Source organism: Myotis davidii, unplaced genomic scaffold, assembly GCF_000327345.1.
Source record: "Myotis davidii unplaced genomic scaffold, ASM32734v1 scaffold370, whole genome shotgun sequence".
Lineage (NCBI taxonomy): Eukaryota > Metazoa > Chordata > Mammalia > Chiroptera > Vespertilionidae > Myotis > Myotis davidii.
In genome coordinates this window covers 12,685,013-12,692,754 of record NW_006288615.1, presented here as the reverse complement: position 1 = coordinate 12,692,754, position 7,742 = coordinate 12,685,013, and the positions used below count along the sequence as shown (strand labels likewise).

Below are 7,742 nucleotides of genomic sequence, written 5' to 3'. Positions count from 1 at the left end.
TTTATTTATTTATTTATTTATTTATTTATTTATTGTAGAGGTGGAGGGGGTTTAGATCAAACATTTTCTTTCTTTTTTGGCAGAAAAATGGTGCTTAAAGGAACATTCACAGCAGAGGATGTTGGGTAGACATAAATCTTGCACTTTTATTGAGTCATAATCTTTCAGGATATGTGTGTATAGTTACTTTTTCCTTCTCCATAAGTAAAAAGAGAAAAAATCAGTTAAAGAGTAAGCTAGAAAAATAATCAGACTAAGGTTGTTATTTTTAAAACTGCCTTGTGAAGAAATGCACCTGCTAGAGAGGCTCGAAGGAAAAACTGTGGTCACATTTCAGGACCAGAGAGTAACCGAGTTAGCTTCCACTCTGGATTGCTCCTCAGGTTTTTCTTCTCTTTTTTAAGAATCTTTATTGTTGAAAGTATTACATATGTATCCTCCCCCTCACCCCCAATTGTCCTCTTCTAGCCCCACCCCAGCCATGGCCCCAGACCTTCATCACCCTATTGTCTGTGTCCATGGGTTATGCATATAAGCATACAAGGTCTTTGGTTAATCTCTTCCCACCCTTTTTCTTTTTTTCCTTGAAGTGAGCCTATTTGATCTTCTCATAAAATATTGTTTTCTTTCCTTCTGAGAAACTATGTGAAGTTGAAAGCTGTTCTTTGATAGTATAATTAGCTTTTTGCTACAGGACTGTTCTAGGAGTTTGGGGAGTGAGAATGAAAACTATTCTCCAACAACTTAGACACTGTAGAGACTCTCAGAATACTTGGCAATATCACAGGTAGAAAGAGAAAAAGCAATTGTTTGTCTAAACATTGCTGCCAGTAAAAAAAAAAAAAAAAGCAAAATAATGATCTTTTCACCAAGGTATTTAGTGGATATAGTAGGCAAAGTAAACAAGATGATGAAGAAGGGTCTTATAGCATGTCTTGTGTTACAGTTTTTGGGGAAAGCAATTTAGGATGTTTAACCCTAAATTAAGACCAGTCCTTCATGGAAATGAAATAAGCATTGAGTCCAAGTCATGGGCCACATAATGAATAGAAAAGAGCCAAAAGTGTCTGGTCTCTTGTTTGTATTGTGAAATGGACTTTGCTATGTGCACTGCCAACTTTGTAAAACTGCTCTCTGGTTATCCTGGCTGTCTTTACTGACTTCACCATTTTAAGAATCTTTCTTTAGTATTTTACAGAATGATGAAGTTTGTTTTATCTTGTCTCCTTTTTATATTCTATGCATTAACTTAGTAGCTACGCAGGACACATACATCTTGTGTTCTGAGGGGCTTGAATAAGAAATGAGTGGAATGTGTGGGGAGTATGCTGGACAAGAATCTGGTGTATAATGGGCAAAATTCAGGCTGTAGGAGGGTGAGTCACAGGACTTACAGGAAAAATTCTATTGCAAAGATAATGGATCATTTGCTTCCTGAATGAGCCATTCAGAAGGAGCCCTTGCCAGATCTCTAAACTTCCCAGTGAGATTTTACAGATATTCCTATCGGAGTACTTGTTGGCATAGAAGACTTTGTTCGAATCAACCTTTCCAACTTTCACTCTATTAATAGCTTTGAAGGAGGATGCCGGGGGCCTTTTTGATCTGTAAAAGATACTGTTAAATTAGAACATGATTCTTTTTGTGTGTGTTGATAAAAACCAGGTATAATTTTTGTTTGAATATCAATTTTGGCTATCGTTTAAAAAGGAAACAACCTCTTCCCTTCTCTGAGTTTATTTCTTAGTGAGAGCTTTAAGAATTTATCTTCAGTGTGTGTTGTCATAACGTGTAATCAAACTTGAACTTTATAAACTTAGTACCTTTGGACTTCTGCCCACACGCAGTTTATGTGCACGGTAAAACAAGACCCTGTACAGTTTCTTAATTGAAATATAGGTTAGTTGCCATTTGGTTAATGTCCTGTTTTTAAATAAAACAATATATTAGTCACCTGGAAATTTGGAATTCAAATGTGATAATATAAATGTTTCTGCCCTATTCAAGTGTTTCAAGCTGAATTAAAACAAATACTCCTAATATTTCTGCCTTCAGTAACTATCAGGGATGATTGATTATATCTGAACTGTATATTGATGGACTGGTAATTTTTTATACAGAGTAGTCAGCCTCCCTGAAGGCTATCGAAGGCACTCCACTTTATCGTGGTTGTCTTTTTGAAAGTTGCACAGAAGGTCCATATGAATGTTAATTATAGTCTCAGAACAAGCTAAAGCCCTTATTCCTTGGCATTGCATACACAGTGTGAAAATGCACACTTTTGGCAAAATGGACAATAATAGATTCATTTCTTGCAAAGTAGGCATAAGTCAAAGCCTTGTAAATTTCACATTTTAACTCTCACACTTACTCTGTGCAGGGAAGTAAGGTCTGGTTCCCAGAGTCCACACAGCCCGGTAGGGGAGACAAGAAGTATAGACAACACGTACAACCAAGATCACCTTACACCAGTAGAATTGACCAAAGTGCCAGATGCCATGAGAAGATGTTCCTTTCTAGCTGGGAAGATCAAGGGGGGGAGATGAGAGTTGTAGATTTGAGCTGGATTTTGAGGGATGTGTAGGCAAAGACTAAGGGAAAGGATGACTGAAGTGGGGAACTGCTTCTTGGGCCAATGTCTGGTTTACAGAGGCTGGAGACAGGACATGCAGAGTGTGTTATGGGGAAGAAAGGGGGAATTCCTTAGGTACGGCTGGCTGTATTCATCCTGCCTTCTCCCTCAGCTCTGCTCCTGGACTGGGGGAAATAGAGGTGGAAAGGTAGCCTTCATCTTATCCTGTAGTTTTTCTATTCTCTTTACCTTCTCACTTGTCAATGTACGATGGTAAGAAGTCATGGAGAATAAGACTAGGAAAGAGGAATGGGGTGGAGGTAGGAAAACTGAAATGCAGTTTAGCACAGGGGGCTCTTTACCTCATTTTTCTTTTATTTTCCTGTTTTAGTATTCTCTCCTTTTCCAAAACTTGGCAGAATACATCATAGGAAAGAGCAAGGAAAAAGATGGAGAGGGGAGTTTCAGTAGTTGACCACTCATATTTGTTCTGCCTATAATTACACGGGATTAAAGAGCATAGATTGAGTAGTGTTTGCAGAAAATAAACAGATCTAATGCTGAGCATACAAAAATAATCTTGATGGACCCTAACCTGAGTTCTTCTATGTCATCATCATAGTCATCAGTTAAATTTTATTTAGGACCCACAAGACACATGGACTTGTCTTACAACATAGTAGAGATTAAAAATTTATTTATTTATTTATTTATTTATTTATTTATTTATTTATTTATTGTGTGGAGGGGGAAGAGGCTGAATGACTGTGTTGTACTAGCAAAATATTATCAAATCTGTTTCTGTTTTAGTGGCTTGTGAAGAAATGCACCTGCTAGAGAGGCTCGAAGGAAAAACTGTGGTCACATTTCAGGACCAGAGAGTAACCGAGTTAGCTTCCACTCTGGATTGCTCCTCAGGTTTTTCTTCTCTTTTTTAAGAATCTTTATTGTTGAAAGTATTACATATGTATCCTCCCCCTCACCCCCAATTGTCCTCTTCTAGCCCCACCCCAGCCATGGCCCCAGACCTTCATCACCCTATTGTCTGTGTCCATGGGTTATGCATATAAGCATACAAGGTCTTTGGTTAATCTCTTCCCACCCTTTTTCTTTTTTTCCTTGAAGTGAGCCTATTTGATCTTCTCATAAAATATTGTTTTCTTTCCTTCTGAGAAACTATGTGAAGTTGAAAGCTGTTCTTTGATAGTATAATTAGCTTTTTGCTACAGGACTGTTCTAGGAGTTTGGTGACAGTTCTGCTCTGTTAGGGCTCATTGACTATTAGTGGGTCTTTATCAAGGCACTGGTAGTGAACATGGATGTGCATGTGTGATGAAGCTACTTCATACTTCTTGTTTTTAAAAACAGGTTTATATTGAATTGGAGGGTTAAGTATATTTCTGGAAGAGATACTTGGCCTGCTTAGAATGTATTGGTATATAAATTGAGCATTTTCTTACTCCAAACTCTGAGTAAGAGGTAAATGATGTATGTTGCTTATTGCTGAGGAATGCAATGGGTATGTCTTTGAAATCACGTAAGATTGAGCAAAGGAGGCAAAAAGCTGAGATACCCTCCCTCCTCAGAAGATAAATTGGAAGGAAGTTTCTGATTGGCCAGTCCCCCTGAGAGACTCATGAAGTTCTGTGGAGATGCACTACATGACTGTATTCTCTCTTTTTTAGCTCTTGCCCCTCACTGCAATACAAGAGAAGGAAATGAAGGAGCCACTCCTGCAATTTACCAGATAAGCCCAGCAAGGTCAATAGAGTTCCCAGGAGAAAGCTGCAGGCGTCTGAGGATAAGCCACTTGGAGCAGCTTTGACCTGAAAGCCAACCTAGAAGACGGATTCCATTTACAAGGTGAGTTAGGAGGGCGCCAGCTTAAAAACAAAAGCGGGGTTTAGACGAGGCATTGTTTAATAACAGCAAGAGATTAGCAAAACATTACCTAATCACAGGTAGATCAGAACTAAAAAACATAGTAATCCTGGTTAGGCTTAGCCATCTTATTAAAAAATTCTGCTGTAATTTTTTCAAGGCTAGGAAGTAGAAAAACACACCAAAGGATTTGTTAACCATTTTCTACCTGCATTGCAGCAGCATGTGGAAATAAGACACTCTCCTCCCCTTCTTGAAGAATGAACCTACACACCTAGAATGCTTTAGTTATATACATAGATGCACACAAGCCCATGGCATGCATACACTGATGCTTAAAATGCGTCTATTTTTATAATCTTCCACAGTGAACAGGTAGACAGTTGCTTGTTTTCTTTTTGCCAGTGAGACTGAAATAATGAATTTGATACCAGCAACACTGACTATGGGTACTCTAGGCTCCTTTGATATTAGCAGTTATTATTTTCAGAGCCACGTCACTTATGCTGTTTAACATCTTAGGCCAGGAGTGGGCAAACTTTTTGACTGGAGGGCCACAATGGGTTCTTAAACTGGACTGGAGGGCCGGAACAAAAGCATGGATGGAGTGTTTGTGTGAACTAATATAAATTCAAAGTAAACATCATTACATAAAAGGGTACGGTCTTTTTTTTTTTAAGTTTTATTCATTTCAAATGGGCCGCATCCGGGCCGCGGGCCATAGTTTGCCCACGGCTGTCTTAGGCTCAGTGACTTTAGTCTCTACAGTTTGGATGCATCCCTCCCAGTTATACAAAGCTTTCTGGGAGCGTGTGCCCCCACAGCTCTTGAGGAGCTTTTGGAAGCTGTGTACCCTCTACTCAGACTCTTATTTTTTCTGGGCTGCAGGCCTGATGGTGGTGGTGGAGATAGTTCAGACGTCTGTAATTTGGGAAATGCTCCCCAGGTATTCCCCCACTCCTACCTCCCCTTGCATGGACTGGTCCCTCGTCGTAGGGCAGAAACCAAGGCTCGGTGATTTAGTGTGATTATTATTACGTGAGAAGGTTTCTGTTTATTACTGCGTTATTTAAAATTACATTTAATAAATTAAAATTAAATTTACCCTATGTAATTTAAAATTATTGTTTATTACTGCGTTATTTAAAATTACATTTAGAGCAGAGCTTGCAAATTAGTGGCCCATAGGGTAAATTCTAGACTATAATTTTTTTAACCTGTAAACATTTTCTTTTTGAAAATTGAATTAGTCGCCAACATTGCTGAACAGTCTGGAAACTTCACAGAGAATCAGATATCTGGCTTCTTTTGGAAAATTAAACATCTTGTCTTGTTACAATTGAAATTTGCTAGCCTTTATCGTTCCTTAAGTATCTAACCCAACCAACCTTATAGATTTATATTACCTTCCTGGCACCTGTAGGCCTTTGTGGTCAAGATTCCTGCTTTAGGGTGGAGGGGGCAAAGGGAGAGAAAAGGAGGGACATCTATAATACTGTCAACAACAACAACAAAATGATTCCTGCTTTAAGCATCGATTTCTTCTCTCTTAATGTGAAGTCACTCCCATGTACTTCACACATAATGCTGTTTATCTTTATTCTCTTTTGGTATTTTATTATTTTATGTGAAATGGATACACTTTAAGAATGCTGGCTTTCTGAAGGTAAGCTGACACCTGCCAGATTTGCCTGTGAAGAAGAAAGACTCTTCCAAAAGCAGATGGTCCATTGTTCTTAGTTGGGAAATCTGATTTCATAGTAACAGAGTCATTCTTTCCAGACCTTGAGGTTGTCATCTCAGAGTCTGAAATGTCATGACTAAGGCTTCCATTGCCTGACATGATTATGTTAGTCCTAGGAAGGTGAGGAAGATTCATTGAGTTGGCTTCTTTGTGAATGACACTTGTCGGGATTTAGAGTTCATTTCCTAGCCCTTTACTCATTTTGGACACCAGAGTGAGTCAGCAAGCAATCCACTGCGCCATTTACATATGCAGACTTTTGACATTGAGAGGTCTCTCCATCAGAATCAGATGTATCTTCTCTTTCCCATTTTGATCACTGTATAATATTGGGAACTGAACTACTTACAGGGATGTTCCTGTCAATTTGGTACTGAATCAAACTTTTATATAGTAACAAAGAGCATTAGAGATGAGAGCATTTCAAATTACAGGGTCCTTATGAGGCAAAGCATTTCTGTCTGCATTAGCTAAACTCAAACATTAACTATTTGATCATTGTTCACAAATGGGGGGAACCGGACTCCATCTCAGAACAGCAGTTCTTATCCCAACAGCCCATCAACTTCAAACAGCTAGTGGCTGTTACGTAAGCAGATTTCAGGCCTCAGGATATCCATTTTTAATGTTGAAGCAAACAAGGAAACAGGCCGGCTGGGTTGGATGCTTATTTCAGTTTACTGTCCTTCTGGCTGCATTCCTTTGCCCTATCTCATGGAATCTCTTAGGTCAGCATTGCCTAGGATCCCTTGATACTTGACCACAAGCAAAGATGAAATGTACGTGAGTCCTTTGACTATCAGGTTTAAGTTCATGGAAATAAAGTTAACTGGAAATTTGTTTCCACACATTTGCTGGGTTGTGACTTGACTGAGAAATTAAACTCTTCTTTAAAAGGAAAAAGCAGGTGATTGGTAGGTATCTCATTTCCTTGACGAAATGTGTTTATTTTTATTATTCTTTCGGCGTAGGAGTTAGTTTGTTGTATGTATACTCAGAGATGCTTTCAGAAAGCCTCTTTATCTTTTTTCCTCGGAGTGCCTGCTATCAGCATCACATTCCACTTCGCTTCACTGCCTGAGAAAGGTTAGGCAGGACTGCAAAAATGGAACCAAAGCAGGGAGTGCTGAGCCTGTTGACACATTAAGACAGAAATGTGGTGAGAAAGGAAAATTCAGAAAAATCATCTCACTAGTCCGCAAGTATAACATGGTTCCGCAAAAACTGAAGAGGAGAAAGAATATTGGACCCTAGCATGGCAAAGAGGCGGATCATGAGACATCTCCCCCAGGTGGTGGAGATGGGGAGTATATCCAAGGAGAACTAGCAATGCAGGAGCCATTTTACTTGCCCCTGCCTTCCTCCCTGGCTGCCCCTCCTGCTCTGTCTCTCAGGTGTCTCTCTTCTGTTTAAGAGACACCCAATTCTCACAGCTGAGGGGCTGAGCGGGAGGTAGCAGGCCCCAAACCGGCTCTCCAGGAAAGAAGAGTGAGGAGGCACTGAAGTTTCCTTCTTGCCCAGTTGAAAAGAATGGGAATAAGGGAC

General features: G+C 39.5%; 1 protein-coding gene across 1 annotated transcript in view; it reads left to right on the top strand.

Annotated features, from left to right (window-relative positions):
- Window positions 1-7,742, top strand: part of OSBPL6 (oxysterol binding protein like 6) — a 162,689-nt gene that overhangs the window by 65,812 nt on the left and 89,135 nt on the right. The window contains exon 2 of the mRNA XM_015561821.1: window positions 4,258-4,435. The gene's annotated coding sequence lies outside the window, so the exon portion shown is untranslated. The remainder of the gene's footprint in view (window positions 1-4,257; window positions 4,436-7,742) is intronic.